Source organism: Acomys russatus, chromosome 5, assembly GCF_903995435.1.
Source record: "Acomys russatus chromosome 5, mAcoRus1.1, whole genome shotgun sequence".
NCBI lineage: Eukaryota > Metazoa > Chordata > Mammalia > Rodentia > Muridae > Acomys > Acomys russatus.
The window spans coordinates 34,851,191-34,868,834 of record NC_067141.1 but is presented as its reverse complement, the minus strand read 5'-3'; positions in this window follow the sequence as shown (position 1 = coordinate 34,868,834).

Genomic DNA, 17,644 nt, shown 5'->3' with positions numbered 1-17,644 from the left:
GAGTCCCTCCCATCACAACACTGCAGGAAGGGGGTTGGGCAATCCAAACTGTTTGCGTTAAAAAGAGCAGTAAACACTCATCTCAATAAAACGCCTTAAATACAAAAACATTTAGTATGCCCAGTCTGGCTTCTCCTGCCTTTTTTTTTTTTTTTTTTTTTTTTTAAACTGCTCAATGCAGAGGACAATTTACTTCTCAATTTTAAAAAAAGAACACCCCCCCCCATTCTGTTTTGGTTTGTGAGGTTTTGTTGTCATTTCTTCCTAAAGCGCTGTTTCCTCACATTTGCATCATGTGAGGTTCCATTTAAACTGCCTTTTAATTGTATGTGCTGCCTTGGCAGAACATGACTGATGTACTCGCGTTAATTAGGGCTCCAGTCAGCAGCCCGTGCCAGCTGGAAACTGAGAAACAAGCGTAAATTATTCTGTCATCAATCAGCTCGGAAATGTTTGAATCACTAATTAGTTTGCAATTTGGGTGACAGTTTATCTGACGCAGGCGATGTCAGAAACTTCAGATCTGAGATGAATAATTTGCCAGGAACAAGCCCAGATTCCCTGCTTTTAAATACATGAAGGTTTATCTGCGTGTTGAAAGGTGGCTCAGCAGTCTTCATTAACTTCCAACTGGGACTATGTAAATCAGAATCCAGCGTGAGCCACTTCAGGCCATGGCGGCTTAGCAGATGATATTTAGGAAAAGAAAGCTTCTTTTTGCTTCTTCTTCTTCTTCTTTTATTAATAATTCATAAACTGATAGACAAGGATGTTTGGGTTTTAACAGCTTTTAAAAAATCACAATGGTTTTCTTAAGAAAAGAAAAAAAAGCAATCATCCTCCTTTTACATGAAAATTAGCCGCGCTGCATCTTGCTGTTTAACTGATTTATTCTCCTCCACTGTCACGTGACCAGAATGTTAATCTGGAAGTGATTATTAGCCCTTGTCCTTTCAAGAAGGGTTGTTATTGGGGCTTTATTAAATAGCAGACTTATGTTTCCGCTTAAAGGGAAAGGTATACAGTCGGGGGGGCCGGGGGGTGTGAGGTGGAGTAGTAAAACAGAAAAACAAATTTTTGTCTGAAAGTATCATGAAATCTGTTATTTCTCCCACGAAGGATGCTAGGAAAGGTGCCCATGTACTAGAATCAAAGAAGCCTGGATAACAATCCCTGGATCCTATCTGTGGAATCCTTAAGAGTCTTGTGCTTAAGATCTGTGGCTTCACTCAGCGCTTAGAGGTCACACACTGCTATACGGACAGAGCCGAGGAGGATGAAAGGTACCCGGAGCTGTTACCTTTCAAATTTTCTCTCTACAAGACGTCAACTGAATCCACCCTCTTAATTACAGTAGGCCTACAGGACCGGCTGCGGCAGTGCCAGTGCTGTGTGCTCTCTAATGGAGAAAGCGGAGAGAAGAGGGACCAACGAGTTTGCAATAAACCCTGCTCCCTGCAAAACCAGGCAGGCGAGGCAGTCTACAGGGAAGCAGGGGAGCGTAGGAGTCCCCTTGGCACATGGAGACTGCGGGCAGCTGGCAGGTGGGGTGCACAGCCTGGCGCTCCAGAAGACCTCCCTCCCCACGATGGGTGAGACTCTCTCAAAAGAAGGCCCTTGGTTTACTTCTTAAGGAGTTTCTTGACAATGCCCAGCTGCAAAGCCAGTCAGTCTCTCAGTTATGTTTCCTCACACCACTTGAGCTCACCATTTTAATCCCCACTAAGATTTCAAAGATGTTTGCTCCCTTCAAACTTCAAACCGAAACTTAATCGCCAGTATAATGGTGTCAGAGCAAAAGCACAGGCTCCCGCACGCACCAGTTAGAGACTGCTGATGGTAAGGCAGAGAGAGGAGGTTCAATCAGTGTGGTACACGGGAAGAAGAACAGGAGGGGACCCAGTGACCCCAAGTCCACCTTCTGGACACTGACATGAGCTTTCCACACGGGCTGGGTAAGCGGTCTTGGGGTCTTAGTCGAGGTGTGCTTCGGAGGACCCTTTTCTGGGTTCGGATTCAGCATCCATATTTGCAATCTACAATTAGTTGCCTCAAACGAAAAACGAATAAATAAATCCCAGACAGATGTGTTCAGTGCTACTCATTGAAATCTGTAAGACAGGAAAGGATTTTCTCCCAGTCTCAGTGAGGGGAAAGATAGTTGTGCTGACTGGTTTTTATGACAACTTGACATGAGTTAGAGTCATCTGAGAGGAGGAACCTTAATTGAGAAAATGTTTCTGTAACGTCTGGTTGTAGGCCTATCAGACGCTTTCCTATTTAGTGACTGATGTGGAACGGGCCAGTAAAGTGTGGGTGGGGCCATTCTCGGGCTGGTGGTCTTGGGTTTTATAAGAAAGGAGGCCGAGCAAGCCATGGGGATCAAGCCAATAAAAAGCATCCCTCCATGGCCTCTGTATCAGCTCCTGCTTCCTCCTTCCTGCCCTGACAGTATTCAGTGATGAACAGTGGAAGCAAATAGAAAGGAAACCCCTTCCTCCCCAGGTTGCTTTTGGTCATGGTGTGTTATCACAATAGTAATCCTGACTAAGCTGACAAGGCTGCTCAGAAAGCAGATCTCAAGGCTCCAGAATGTTCTGCACATAGTTTCTGAAGTCACTCCAGAGACAGAGGAAGTGGATAACCACTCCAGAGAGCTGTGAGAGGAAGGGCTGTGGAAGGACAGGCGAGAGTGATTTTAAGACACACTGGGAAGTGGTATACACCAAAAATAAACTTGCTAAGCAAACAAAATAGTGGTTCATCAAAGTGAAAGAAGGCTACTGTTATTTCAAATTCTTTTTTTTTCTTTTATACTATCTTTCTTTTCTTTCTTTCTTGATGTTTCTAGGAGAAAAAAGTCAAAGTAGCATCATGAAAAATATTGAAAATGACATTTCTGGAATCTTTGGAAAACAATATGAAAGATGGCACTTCGTTTACTACTTCTATCAATAACAACATAGCTTTGAATCCTTTTCTTTTCTTTTCTTTTCTTTTTTTTTCAGATCATTTCAAGTTCATCTTTTCACTGTTTTGGGGTTTTGGGGGGGGTTGTTTGTTTTGGGTTTTGGGTTTGGGTGTTGGTTGGGTTTTTTTGGGGGGGATTGTTTGTTTGTTTTTATTGCTTAGCTCTATGCCTAACTGCCTAATTAAAGAGCAGGAAAGTGTTTGCCACGTGTTGAAGCGGGGAATGAAGACCTAGACTAATAATTTCTGCCACATCCTTTTCTTTGAAATAATTAGTCCTTCCTTTAAAAAATTAAAATGGTCCCAACATTTTAGGCGACTCATGGGAACTCACTGATGCTGAAATATAAAGGAAGATACATTCCAAAGAGCCCTGACCATTCACTTGCTGGGGCACATCGGGACCCATTGTTAAGGTATAAACATCTGTAGACCTGATAAAAATACAACTTCTCACTTCAGTCATTTCACAGTATGTGTTTAGAATTCCCATATCTTGGAGGGCTATGTCTAAAATTAGGAAATTGTTTCTACCCTAGTCTCATTGGTTATAACTGTTCTTTTGTTTGTTTGTTTGTTTTTGTTTTTGGTTTTTGGTTTTTTCAAGACAGAGCTTCTCTGTGTAGCCTTTGCTGTCCTGGATTCACTCTGTAGCCCAGGCTAGCCTTGAACTCACATCATCAATCCACCTACCTCTGCATCCCAAGTGCTGGAATTAAAGGCGTGCACCACCAAGCACAGCTCCCCACCCCCTTTCTTTTTTTAAATAATAGAGATAACCACAGGCTTGCTCCTTCATCTTAGCACACAACATTGGAACATGTCTGTCATCTCTTCAGACCCAGGCAGAGAGATCCCGGAAATTCTCCCTACATCCCTCACTCATCACAGGCCCAAGCAGCATTCTTGAGGGAAGCAGCTCACTGTGCCCAGTCTTCTCTTCAGCCAGTTTGCTCTCTTAATGGTAGGAATGTGAGCTGCTACCTCATGCTGTCCTCTCCCTCTCAGTGTTTGCCTTGGCTTCCATATCAGCAGATGGGATCCTATCTCATTTTCCTTCCTGTGGGATTCTTCCCAAGTGGCCTTCGCACTTATAGTTCCGGTTAACGGAGCCATTCTTCTTGGTACTCAATTCTATGGCACCTTGAACTTCTATCTTTTTGGGACAAAGTTTCTTTCCCTTCTCACCTCTGCTGCTCTTGTTTTCTCCTTTTCCCACCCCATCACAGACAAATGCAGCACTGACCTCTTATTAATAGTATTGAAAAGTGTGTCTACTTGACCTTTGCTGTCATTAACTGCTTTTCTAGTTTCACATCTGCCCTCAGATTCCTGTGTGAGGTACTCACACTAAGAATCACTGATTAGAGAGAGCCCTCTGGGTCTGCCCCGATTCTTGAAACTCTTCCCTAATTCTCAGATGGCCCATAACTAACTTGTATGGCATGTACCATTCTGACAAACTATTCTGTTCAGCTTTTGCTAGACTGTGCTACAGACAAGCCCCAGAATTCAATAGCCCTACTACAACAAGAATCAACCCCCAGTCCCTCACATTATGTGCTCGCTGCAGCTCCACTTCCTGCCTTCTTTATTCAGGAACAAAGTCTGAAGAAAAAGCCACTATTAAGACATGTCAATCTCAAAACTGAGAAAAACAAGAGGTGGCACAGCCAGTGACAGCCTTTAGTGTCTGCTCTCAGAAATGTCACATGTCACTTCCACTCACATACCATTGGCAAAAACAAGTCACAATGCCAAGTCACACACCAATGGAGCAGAAATTATAATCCTCCCACGAAGACAAGCTGTAGAAAAGGGCTTATATCTTTCAACAGAAATAAAACCTACCAGGAACTTTCACAAAATGTCTCTGAGGGCTTCTTGCACTGCTGGGAATGGCTGCTTAGAACTTGGGATGTCTGCCTTGAAGCTCCACTGAGTGTCCAAATGACACATCTCTCTTGGTCTCCATGGATTAAGTAACTGGTTTGTCTACATCTGTTATTCTAAATATCTGACTTCTTCGCTGAGAGTGTTTAGTTTCCAAATCATTATTTTGATCCTGCTGATAAAGCTTCTTTCAACCCTGACTGTTAAAAAGAAGAGCAGTGGAGTAAATGGTGGTTGGGGAAGGCCCCAAGCCTGGAGCATAACCAGGCTTTGGCCCAAGAAAGAAGAAAAGGAGGCTCACACCTCCTTGCTAGGCTCCCCTTGAAGGACTGCTTTGCCAGGTCCAGTCTCACAGCCGCTTTTTATGGGCTTTGATTTGCAAGGCTCCAGCCCAGAGATCATTTGATTTCTCTCCTCTCAGTATCATAATCAAAATGTGGGCATACTGCCATCAAGTACATGGTGATGAACAAGCCACGGCCACTAGGCAAATAAATCTGGTTTCTTGTCATCATGGTTAACGCCATCAGACACAATGTCACAGGCTTTTTAAACTCTATGCTTGTTACTATATTTTTAAAAAAAGAATAGATATTAAAATAGGTAGTGCTGACATTATTGCCATTAGTATATAACCTTTCATGAGAAACAATTGAGCCAAATATAAATAAACACAGATATTCTGTTTAATCATCAATGTTATGTCCTATATCAAATACCTTTTCCACTCCTGCTATGGAACAAAAAGTCCTTTGCTGAACTTCAACAAAAAAATTCCTGTTCAGGATCGCCAATATATTAAGACTTCTATAATAACTTTTCAATTCTTTCATTCTTTCAACACTCAGTTCCCTACCAAGATCCCCAAGAAACAAACTCACCAGCATAGATGCCGAGGCTTCTTTGATCAGGCAGATTTGGGTCCTATGTACATAACATAGTGTGTGCCTCAAAGTCAGTTTACTGCCTGCAAGCTGCAGGCCTACTTTCAGGATGAAACCAAATGAAATTGTGGAAAGCACATCCCACAGTCCCAGCTGATGAGCTCACTCTGTGAGCTTCATAATTTACAACAGGGATCACACAGAAGCACGGTGAGGCTTTCAAAAGCTGGCTTTGGTGACAGTACCTTGCTCGTCTTGTGTGTTCCTCACTGCCAGTGAGATTTTTGTATGCGTATGCCCACTCCTTCCAGAGACTCAGTGTTCCACTGTCTTCCCTTCCTAGGCAGTGCAGTGACCTCTCCTGCCTGTCAACATGTAGCTCCTCCATGGTTCGTTCTCTAGGAGCAAGGCTAGTTTGCTCACATATTTAAAGCCCTAACTCCCCACTCTACTCCAACTGATACATTTTTCTCATTAGCCTCCAATTATGTCTCTGATAAAGACACTGCGGAGGAGCATAGTGAGCCTTTTTAGACATTCGGTATCCTCTTGCCATGACAGCAAAGATGATCACCTTTATAGGTCAGCCCCCTGTGAAGAGCCCTGAAATTGCAAATGCCTGAGCTACTGACTCAAAGCAAAGCAGAGTCTTGTTGAAGACGCTGACCCGGGTGGGCTGGGATCACTGAGGGGCAGGTATTCAAAGTGGAATTCGTCCTTTTAAATCAGTCAGGCCATCCTAGGCACAAAATGAGGTCTGCAATGTGGTAGGCACCATATAATTTTAAAAACAAGAAAATCCACCTAAAGTCAAAGTCTTTACCCTGAAATAGAGATGGAGGAGGAGGAGTGTACTGCACTATCACTATGTGGCAGATGCTGTGTTAGAAGGCATCACTCACAGGAAAGATAATATTTATAGGGATTTATTATGTGCCAGGTGTTATTCTAAGCATTTTGCACTCAATAACTCATTTAACAACCCTGTGAAGTGTGAGCCATTATGAGCTTCATTTTGCAGAACCCAACACAGAGATATCTGGCTGTCGGGAACAGAACACATGTCCTGTGCTGTCTTCTCGGTCCCTGTAGCAATCTGTAAGGTGAGTACTACCCGTTATTTTGCAAAAAAAAAAAAAAAAAAAAAAAAAAAAGGAAATTGAACTGTATTAGAATTATGTAATTGGAGGCAATAAAGATCTTATAGATTGAGTTGAGGCTTTCTGACTCTAAGGTCTGTTCACATCGCCTCCTCGTGCTGTCTGATATTTGGAAGTCACGGGCTCTACTTCGTCTTTCAGAAGTGGCAGCTGACAACTGAATGGACTCCTGTCAACAGACACAAATGGATGGATGAGTTCAGGTGTCTTGGCAGATCTCCCCTGTGCATTATGGTCTCAGCAAGAAGAGCTATAAAGCAGGGATAAAATGAAAGGACTTATGAGTACTAAAAGGCCGTAAAATCTCCTCGGGTTTGGTTTCCAACAAATCAAATGCAGGGGAAGCCTTCCTGTGGTTTTCTGAGCTCTGCAGAGGTCTGAATCTATGTCTTCTCTCCCTCTCTCTCTCTCTCTCTCTCTCTCTCTCTCTCTCTCTCTCTCTCTCTCTCTCTCAGCGCTCAGCACTTTGCAACACAAAGCTCAGCTCCTGATTTCACAATGCTGCCATTTTGTGTTTCCGAGAAGCCCCAGTCTCTGTCAAGAGCTCTCGATTACTACCTGATAGTTTCTAAGAGGAACCTCCCCTGACAAGTGTGGAGAGAATGCTGACAGCTCTACTCTATTCCACATCTCAGCAGGCTTCCTGCCCCAAAGGGATATTTTGATTTTGGTGTTAATGTCCTAAAGTTCTGTGATCAGTAGTGAAAAAGGAAAAAGAGTGTGTTTCAGATTATGATGTGAACAGGAAAAGGAAACTGGTGGACTTTGGAGATAGGGACCTAGAGTCTTGGCTTTGGTTTGAAATATTCTTCGCTTTACCCTGGACAGAGGCCAGAAAGGCAAAAAAGGCCAAAAAGGGGCCTCTGGTTCCTGCTCTGGTTCTTGTTCTCTTTCTTCTCCTCTGACACAGCTGCAGTGCACCACTATCTGGAAGCTGTGCTTGAGTATGTGACCAACATGAGAGGCACCTGACATCTTGTTGGAAGGCCAAGTAAACTGTCTACCTCAGCTCCCCATGCCTCACCCCAGTTTCTGTCATAATAGGCAATACATCCTGCTAAACTAGCAACTCAGTGGTCGCACATCTTTGGGGACCTGCCCCCACTGTGCAGGAGTTGTGCTTTCTCTCTCTCTCTCTCTCTCTCTCTCTCTCTCTCTCTCTCTCTCTCTCTCTCTCTCTCTTAAGCTCCCATTGGCCTATAATGAAATTCTTTTTCTAAATTCAGTCTCACTCTGTGAGATTCACTCCTTGAGTTCACAAGACAAAGGACCTACAAACCTCTGGTTTCAGTTGCTCTGGTAGCTGATGATCCATCCAGCACGTTAGCTCTCCAAGCTTGCATACCTAAGACAAAAAGCCTTGTCACCGTCGTGGGTCCCCATTTAACAGCGGGGACTATTCAGATGAGATGGACAGAGCTAGGAAAGCAGCCCAATCCCTAACTCACAGCCTCTTGACAACCTGGGTGAGGGCTTCACTCTGAGAAGGAGAGCTTTGTAAATGTTTTGATTCGCTTACTTCTTTAAAGACAATATTTGCATAGAATTAAAGATATTCTTAACACATAGTAGGGACTCAGCCAATTACTATTGAAAAGGCATATTAACACAGAAATAAAAGAGGATAATATCATTGCTAAAATGAAGAGAAGAGACAATAAAAATGCTTTAACACTCATGATTTCTCTTTATAAGTTGAGAAAAGCATCCTTTAAAATATTCATTTCCTTTTCACCACTGCTTTTGTTGCCTCTCTCCCCTTATGAATAATGCTAACACGTTATGTAAAAACTACACGTTGTTAAATATATTTTATTAAGACTGTGGCTGCTGAGTTCTTGGGGACTTTCTTTTCCCCTAGATGAAAATGCTCATTAGCCTTGGCTGTGATTACTAGGAAATTACTAGGAAATGAGAAACCAGTCAAGAGCAGGGACCATGAAGCAGTGCTCTACCTACCCTCATCACTCTGAGCCCCAACAATGGCCTTAACAGTATCTTCAAGTCACATTGCTTCCTGTCCGTTCTATTCAAGCTGTTTATCCAAAGGAAGCCTTAACTCCCAGGCTGAGGTAAATCACACCTCTACAAGTGGATAAGAACCCGACAGAACCAGATTTAAGTACTATTGTACTGCAGAGGAACAAGAAGGGCAGAAAGCCCAGCGTGGTGGCGCAGGCCTTTAAACCCAGCACTCCCAGGGAGGCAGAGGCAGGCAGGTCACTGTGTGTAGCCAGCCTGGTCTACACACCAAGTCCAGGACAGCCAAGACTACACAGAGAAACCCTGTCTCTGTGGGGCAGTGAAGGAGAGATAAACATGATTTTTGTTTGTTTGTTTGTTTGTTTGTTTGTTTAGATCACAAGTGGGGGATGAGAAAAAGACTTGTGAGGGAGCAGTGATGTTCATCCCCTTAGAAGTCGAACCACCATGTGGGGGGAGATTGGTTATTAAGCAGCTGAAAAACATCCTTAAACAAATGCTGAGAGGAGGTATAAATGTGAGCCAAAAACAAGAGGTGGGGTCTTTAAAGACTTGGGATAATTTTGGCTGTTCATCGTTTCACTTCGGGATGCTCCTAGAGAAAACCACTTGAGGGGAGGCTTCCGGGCTCCGGGCTCTGGCTGAGGTTCCGGGTTCTGGTTACTCCAGGTTCCAGCAGAAGAAATCGTGCTGATTATGCCAGGAGAATCGTTCCTTGGAACTGATATCCTTACAGTTTTGTTATTGCATTCTTTAATCTTCTTTTCCTATGGCTTAGGTTAGTCGGGTAATAAGTGAGGTACTCTCAGTTAATAAGTTTGTAATAAAATATATTTGTTAAGAAAACTGAGCCTACAGGGCAGCGGGGGTGTGTGCATGTGTGTGGGAGCGGTAATCCTGGGAAAGAAGGACATTGCATGGGAATCTGACAGAAGGATCGATAAAATTAGAGTAGAAACAACAGCTTTGGAGTGAGGGCAGAAAGAGAGCTGGGTACAATGGGGACAGGCATATTTACCCTCTCCAGGCTGCCTGAGTATCTTTAGCCAGTCTGCTGGAGAAGACTACAGTCAAGGTCAATGGCTAGTGTGGGTTGAGAGTTGAGACTCCATTTCACACTGAAATATGTGAAGCAATGTCTGAAGACAAATCAAGAAGGCCTTCAGCTGAACTGACTGAGAGTCATTCGGGCAACAGGAGCACTGTCTCTGGGAAGAGTCCCCAGGGTCACGGGGATGCAGGGATAAACAGAGTAGCCACGAAACCCAGGAACAAAATGTCTCACAGATTGCCTCTGAGGATGTGACGGCTCCGTAGGGATGTCTAGCTCTGTTGTTTTAACTAGGAGAAGCTGAAATTATTCCCAAAGTGATCATATTCACAGAGAAAAGGTCACCAAGGCCAGCTGCTTTCTGGAAAGGCAACAAGGGTGTAGGGCAGGTGGGAGGGAGGGAGTAACGGAAATAACAGAGAGCTCAGGATTCATTCATGATTAATTCATTTGTGCATTTTTAATCAGTATGCAAAATAATGGGCTTCATTATAGGGTATTTTAAAATATACTTTGTTTTGGAGACTATGCTCCTTCTCATCCCACTGTTGCCCTCCTACCTCCAACTTGGAGCCTGCCACTCTCAGTACTGCCTTCTACCCTCCTTTTATGTGTGCTCTATTACCCTCACCCGTTCCCTCAAAACCTTGCCCCCTTTTCTAGTTTCATGACTATTTTCATAGGCACATATATACACATATGTAAAAATAAAATCTGTGATCTACATATGAGATAAACATAAGATGTTTGTCTTTCTGAGTCAAGGTCATCTCACAATATAATAATTTTTCAAATCCATCTCTTTATTTCCCCTTGTGGCTGAGTATACCACATTTTCATTATCCATTCATCTGTTGATGGACATCTAGATTGTTCCATCCCCTTGTCATGAATAGTGTAGCTCTCCACATGTTGTAGAAGTCCCTCTGTGGTAGGACTTAGAGTCCTTCAGATCTATACCCAGGCGTAGTATAGCTGGGTCAGACAGTAATTCTGGTTTTACTTTTTGAGAAACTTCCATACTAATTCCTGTCATGGCTGCATCAGTATACACTCCCACCAATGATGAATTAAGTTTTCCTTTACCCATATCTTAGCCAGCATTTGTTGTCATTCGGTTTCTTGCTGGGAGCCATTCTGATGAGACTAGAATGGACTCTTAAAGTCGTTTCTATTTGCATTTCCCTAATTGCGAAGAAGTTGAATGCTTTTTAAAATGTTTCCTGATCATTTATAGCTCTTCTTCTGAGAAATGTCTGTTCAGATCTTTAGTTCATTTATTTGAGTGGCAGATTTTGGGTTGGGGGTGGTTTCTTTGTTTTGATACAGGTAGTTAATTTTTGCAATCCTTTTTATGTTCTAGATATTAATCCTCTCTCTGAAGTATGCCTGGCAAAGATTTTCTCTCATTCTGTATCTGTCTTTTTACTCCATTGATAGTTTCTTTCACTGTGCAGAAGCCTTTTAACCCCAAGTTCTGCCATTTGTCATTTTCTTGGAATATCTCTTATACTACTGAAGTCCTTTTCAGAGAGTTCCTGGCTGTGCCTATAGCTCACGATGTTTTCCGGTAGCACATTCAGTTGCTCGGGTTTAAATTAGGTCCTTTTATCCATTTTTAATTTGACTTAAGTGGAATATGGCTCTGCTTTTATTGCTCTGCATGTGAATACCTGATTTTGCCACCACCAACTGTTGAATAGACTCTTTTATCCATGTCTGTCTTGCTCTTTATTAAAAAAACAAGTAACTTGAGCAGTGTGGATTTATCTCCGAGATCTTATGTTTTGTTTATTATGTCTATATCTCTGTTTTTATGCCACTTACATACTTTGACACTATGGCTCTGTTGTATAATTTGAGTTTGGATATCGGGACACTTCCAGCAACTTTATTGAGTACCTTTTCCTTGGGAGACATGAGCAAATATCTGTCAACCACAGTTAGCACAGCAACAGTGGACCAAAGTAAAGATTCCTCCAAGGCCCAAATGGGTTAACTAGTGAATTTATTGAAATGATTTACAGAAGCATAAGTTACTCAAAGGCCATTAAAACCCCAAAGCTCACCTCAACATTAGTAATAATGCATGAGAACAGCATCTCTGGCACTCCCTGCATGACTTGCCAACTAAAGCATCTCCTCTCTCTGGCAAGTGTTACTCTTATAACCTTGGAGAATGGACTTACGAATCTTGTAAGTTTTCAGTTTCCTGTACTTGCACAATTTACTCATTTCCTAAACCTCCTTTTTCCTTCCTCCCTCCAAGAAAGAATATTTAAATTTGGAGAAAAATACAGAAAAATAGGATTGTTTTAGCCAACTATGATTTTTTCTGTGAGTCTGTTCTCATAAAAATTTTAGAATTATATTTTCTACTTCTATAGAGAATGCCATTGAATTTTGATAGAGATTGTGTTGAGTATGTAAATTTATTTTTAAAATACCATTCAATGTTATTTTAATGAACAGCTACTTCTGCCAACACTGAATATAAATGCAGCGTCTGGCCATGCACTTGTGAACAAATCACAGAGTTCACCCTCATATACTATGGCCTTTATGTGCCAAGAAGAGGAAAACAAAGTGTCTTTGTGCATATGTTTAACTTCGGTAAGTTTCCCAGGGGATCCCCCCTCCATACTTTCTCACCATTTTAAATATCACTATCCTGTAGTTTTAAGGTACTTAATCAAGTTATTACGTTGCCAAACATGAAAGGCAAAGAAACTAAAATAATGCAAAAGTCATAACACTACTGTACTTAGAGCCTTTGGGCATTAATCTGCTGTGGACCTGTGCACCAGCACCCCAATAAACTGCTTCCTAGAAGAAAACCCTCAGGGTCTTGTTTCTCTGTGCGAGACTCACATAACATCTGGATAGCCAGAGTTACAGATACAGAGTGGACAGTGTTGTAGTGCTACTGGTGGAAACCCTGATGAGCACACAAGAAGGTCCCTTTCCCTAGTATGAGAATTGCAAAGAGTTGGCAGGAACAAGAGATTGCCAAGCTGAAGTGTCAAGACAGTGAGGAGTTTCCCAGGTAAGACTGTATGAAACCAAGTGTTAGAAAGCAAAGAACGTGCAGATATTGGGGTGAGTGGCCAGACTGTGTAGAGCAGCAGAAATCAGGCACTGTTAGCAGGAGTGTTCAGAGATGTGACTTGGGCCACAAACGGGCTCTTTCAGGATTCTCAATCTTTTCTTAGGCCAGCCCAGTCCTTTTCAACACAGGACACAGAGGTAGAGAAATTCTATTCTGTATTGTATTAAGGCATGTTAGTTTAAGGGATGTGTGTCTTCACTGCCAACTTGACTAGAGTTGGAGTGTCTCAGGAGTCACGTCTGTAGCTATGTTTGGGAAGGTGTTTCCAGAGAAGCTTACCAGCAGGGAGGAAAATTATCCTGAACGTGTGTGGCCCTATCCCATGAAATGAGTAGAAAGAAGAAAAGGAGGCAAGCGCCAATGTCTAGCTCTGCTTCCCAACTGCAGACACAATGTGACTAACCACTTCGCCCTTCTGCAGCCACAGCTGGCTAGAGCTGACCTCACTGGCATGCCTTTGCCCATCACGATGAACCATACCTTCAAACTACAATCCAAACTAAATCGTTTCTCTTTCCCTTGATGATTTTTTCAGGTATTTTTGTCATAGCAAAGAGGAAAAAAAAAAATCAGTTGGTACAGGAAAAAATAACTGGCTTATATTTTGACTGTTTGATCCTGGCTGAGGGTAGGTGCTTCCTCATACTCTCTGGACCTCAATTTCCCCCTCTAATGTAAAAGGAAGTATTTTCTTTCGTTGTGTGTTTTGTTCTAATTAGAGTTGTCCTCACATAGGAAAGAAAACTATCTATTTAGAAGTGTTTAGTCCGTTTAGTTTAGTCCATGAAAAACCGTGTTTTCAGGTTTCCTATTCGCTTTCGGACCACTAAAAGTCTCGGTGTTTCTGTGAAAGTGAACAGTGGATAGAGGTAGCCTTGATATGCCATTACTCCTATCACACCCGCCACTCAGGGCACACGCCCAGCCCCAGAGCAAAGTGCTCTTTGCTGTTCAAGCAGGAGCAGCAGCCCCTGCCTCAGTCCAGGCATGTTGCAGAGTCTAATCAGACACCCTCCATAAAGAATTCTCAGGGAAGGGCAGGCTGTAAATACACGTTGCTGAGCTCGTGTCATTCATCTTCCTTTTCTGATTTAGCTACTTGCTGTCCCTTAACTCCAAAGCGTGGCTTTTTCTCACTGTATATTCCTCATCTTTCCAGAGGAGCCAGGCTCTGGTGCTGCTGCATCTCTTGGGGAGTCTGTGCTGAGAATTTCATTCAGACTCCTGCTGGTTGTCCATTTCCTAAATACTGGGAAGGATTTCTCTCATTTTCTTAGGCATTTTCCTCAAGAAGTGCTTGGGACCTTAAAGAGAAATTGATCTTCCTAATTATTTCCTTGAACTCTCACCTTTAGATTTTAATGAGCTCCAGTAAGACTAGAGTTAGATAAGGGAGCTTGTTAGCTCCTCGGTTCCACCCTACACACATACACAATCCTCTCTTTTGGGGCCATATTGGTTAAAGGGTAATTGATAGGTCCTTAAGATATGGGCTATCTCTTTCTAAACCAAAAATGAATTCCTAAGTCACTTGTGCCTTAGTGTTGTCTGTATTCATAAAATAGCTATTTCTAACTGGGTTTATTTTTCTCATGTTGTGAAGCAAGGCATATGTATGTCATCAGCTGTTTTCTTTTCACTGGTAAGATTTCCATCTTCAGAATGCAAAGTGGTACAAACCTACAGGACAGTTAAGCCCATGAATACGCCCCAGCTCCCTTTACGCACAAATGAAATGCATTGTTTTCACACTTACTACAAAACAGGAATGAATGTTATTAATAGTTGATGGTGAATTTTGAATTTTAATGAGGTTTCTCAAGGTTGCACTTGAGAATTAATCTTTCTGGTATTTTTGGTGTTGACAACAAATACTGCCATATGTCATAAACCACAACTATATTAGATAAATGGACAAAACACAGTTTATTAGGAATAGGAAGACATCAATCATTTCTAATGCATCCTAGAGCATATGGAAATTTTATGCTTATTTTTAAATTTCTTAATTTTAAAATTATTTAAGAAAAAATATACTGTACTAGAAGTAAAATCGAAGAGCATAAGAAAAAGAAAAAGCACTATGAATGTTATTTCTGAAAAAAAAATTTAATTAGAGGACATTCTAGAGGGATCCAAATCTAGAGGGCAACCATACTCAAGATATGTCTTTGTTTTTCTGATTTTGTTTGTTTGGTCTGTCTTTTGAGACAATATTTCTTACAGTCCCAAGCTGTCTTCTCACTCATGAAAGCTAAGGCTGGCTTTGAACGCACTTCCCTTCTTCCAGCCAATGCCCTCAAGTGCTGGAATTGTTGTCATGCTTTACCACAGCTGGCCCAAAATATGTAATTGGTTAGGAAAAAAAGATCTGAAGCAAACAAGGCAAAATGCTCTGATTTATACATGGCAGGTTTATACATAGATATTCGTTCTATTATTTTATTCTTTTCTATATGTTCGAAATAAAATTACAGCATTCTAATAATAGTACTCTGCGTAATGCTTGTAATTTTGGGAAAGAATAGAATCAGACATGTAAAGTGGTTTCAGCTTCAACGAATTCTCAGGACTCTGGTCAAAGGCCTGGCAAGCCCTCATTGAGAGCAGTATGTATGGCTGAAGGCTGACTGAATGTGGAAGCAGAAACCCACTCATAGACTAATTTTATGTTCTTTACAACTAAAAGCAAAAATTTACAGATGTACTTGTGACTCTTCACATTATGGGCCCACAAATCTAGCTAATTGTGTTATTTCTCTTAAAGTATATATTGTTTTCATAAGTTGATGCATTGTGTAGCTTATGAAAATAAGCATACAGGAATAAAAGCCAAAACACACTGAAAATGCCACCTTCTAGAAACAGAGACTATGGCACACATCTTTTCATTCACACAGCACGTTATAACAGAAAAAAGATAATAAAGATTACTAAACATAGCCACTTTTTTTGAAAATAGAGTATTCTCTCTCACACAATATAACTCTGTGGAACCCTCCTATTAAGGTCAACATCTGGCAATTCTGGACAGCCTCTGAGCTCAGTACAAAACAATGGACTCCCTTTCTCAGTGGAGATCCCCCTTCGCCTGACTTGAGGAACTCCAGATCCCCTAAGGACCATCACATATCCCTCACAGAAGATTACAGGCCCAACCCTTTCCTGATAAAACCAGTTCAGCAAGCACCTGGGGACTCCTGGAGATACCCACCCTGTGCTAATAAGGTATCTTGCTGTCCTGGCTTTCAACAAATGACCTTTAACTGTATCTGGAGATATTCCCCCCCCCCATAGAATAATTAAATACAGCTTTCCCCCTCTTCTGATAGGGCTATTTAGTTACATGCAGATCTAGTATCCCTGGCACCTCTAGCTCCAGTGAATACATTCATCTTTGAAACCTCTCCTACTGCCCAGGGTTTATAATGTCCGTGATTCACAAAATAAAGATTGGCTTGCTCTCCCACACCCCTCCTCCATTAGGACCGTCTGAGCCGCATCAATTATTCTGGAGAAGAATTTGCTGCTACCCCAGGCCACATTGAAGCCTGAGGTTCCTGTGTGTGTCTGCAGTCTGGACTGCTGCTGGAGGTCCATGTGGATGTCCACAGTCTATGTGCTACGGCAGGAGGCCATGCTGATATCTATGGTCCATAATGCCACCGAGAGTCATATTGGAGTCCATGATCCCAATGCAGCCTGGAGCCTGGTTAATGTCTGTGGTCCATGTTACCACCAAAGGCCATGCGGATGTCCATGGTCTGTGCTGCCGGAAGCAATGTTGATGTTCATGGTTCATGCGGTCCCCAAGGCCCATGTTGATGCCCATGGTCCTGCTACAGCTAGAGGCCTTGTTGATGTCTGTGGCTTATTCTGTGGTGGAAGGCCATGTTGATGTCCATAGTCTGTGCCCCCAGAGACCATGCTGAAGTCTGTGGCATGTGCTGACAATGAATGCCATGTGTATGTCTGTGATCCACGCTGTCACCAGAAACCATTGGAAAGTTCATGAGCTGTGCTCCTGCTGACTGTAAGGGACAAGGAAGCTACTTCTGCAGGAATATTGATGCCTTCCCACTAATAGTTGAAAAACATAGTCATAGAAGGCTTCTGTGACAGTCCCTACCCCCTCCGCCAAAGTAACTTCCTAGACAAGAAGTCGCCAAAAAGAACTCCTAAAACTTGTGATAAGGATGCTGAAGTACAGCTCTCCACAATTTATGTCTTCTAGTTGGGGTACAGATGGGGAAGGACTCAATTTTCTTTAAGGGGTTGACCACTGGAAGTTTGACCATGCTCCACTGAGTACAGAAGTTGAACTTTTATTGGTTTTTTTTGTTTTGTTTTGTTTCTTTCCTTCTCCTCCTCCTCTTTTCCCTTCTTCCTCCTTCTTCTTCCTCTTTTTGTGAGGGAGGTCACAAGAAAGAGCAGACCTGGGAGGATGGTGAAGTGATTGTGATCAGGGTACATTATATGAAATCCCCAAATTATCAATAAAAAATTATGTTGAAAAAAAAAAAAAAGTACAAGATATACCTGCTCTCACATTTAGAAGTCCTACAAACACACCAAGTAAACAGCCACAACATGT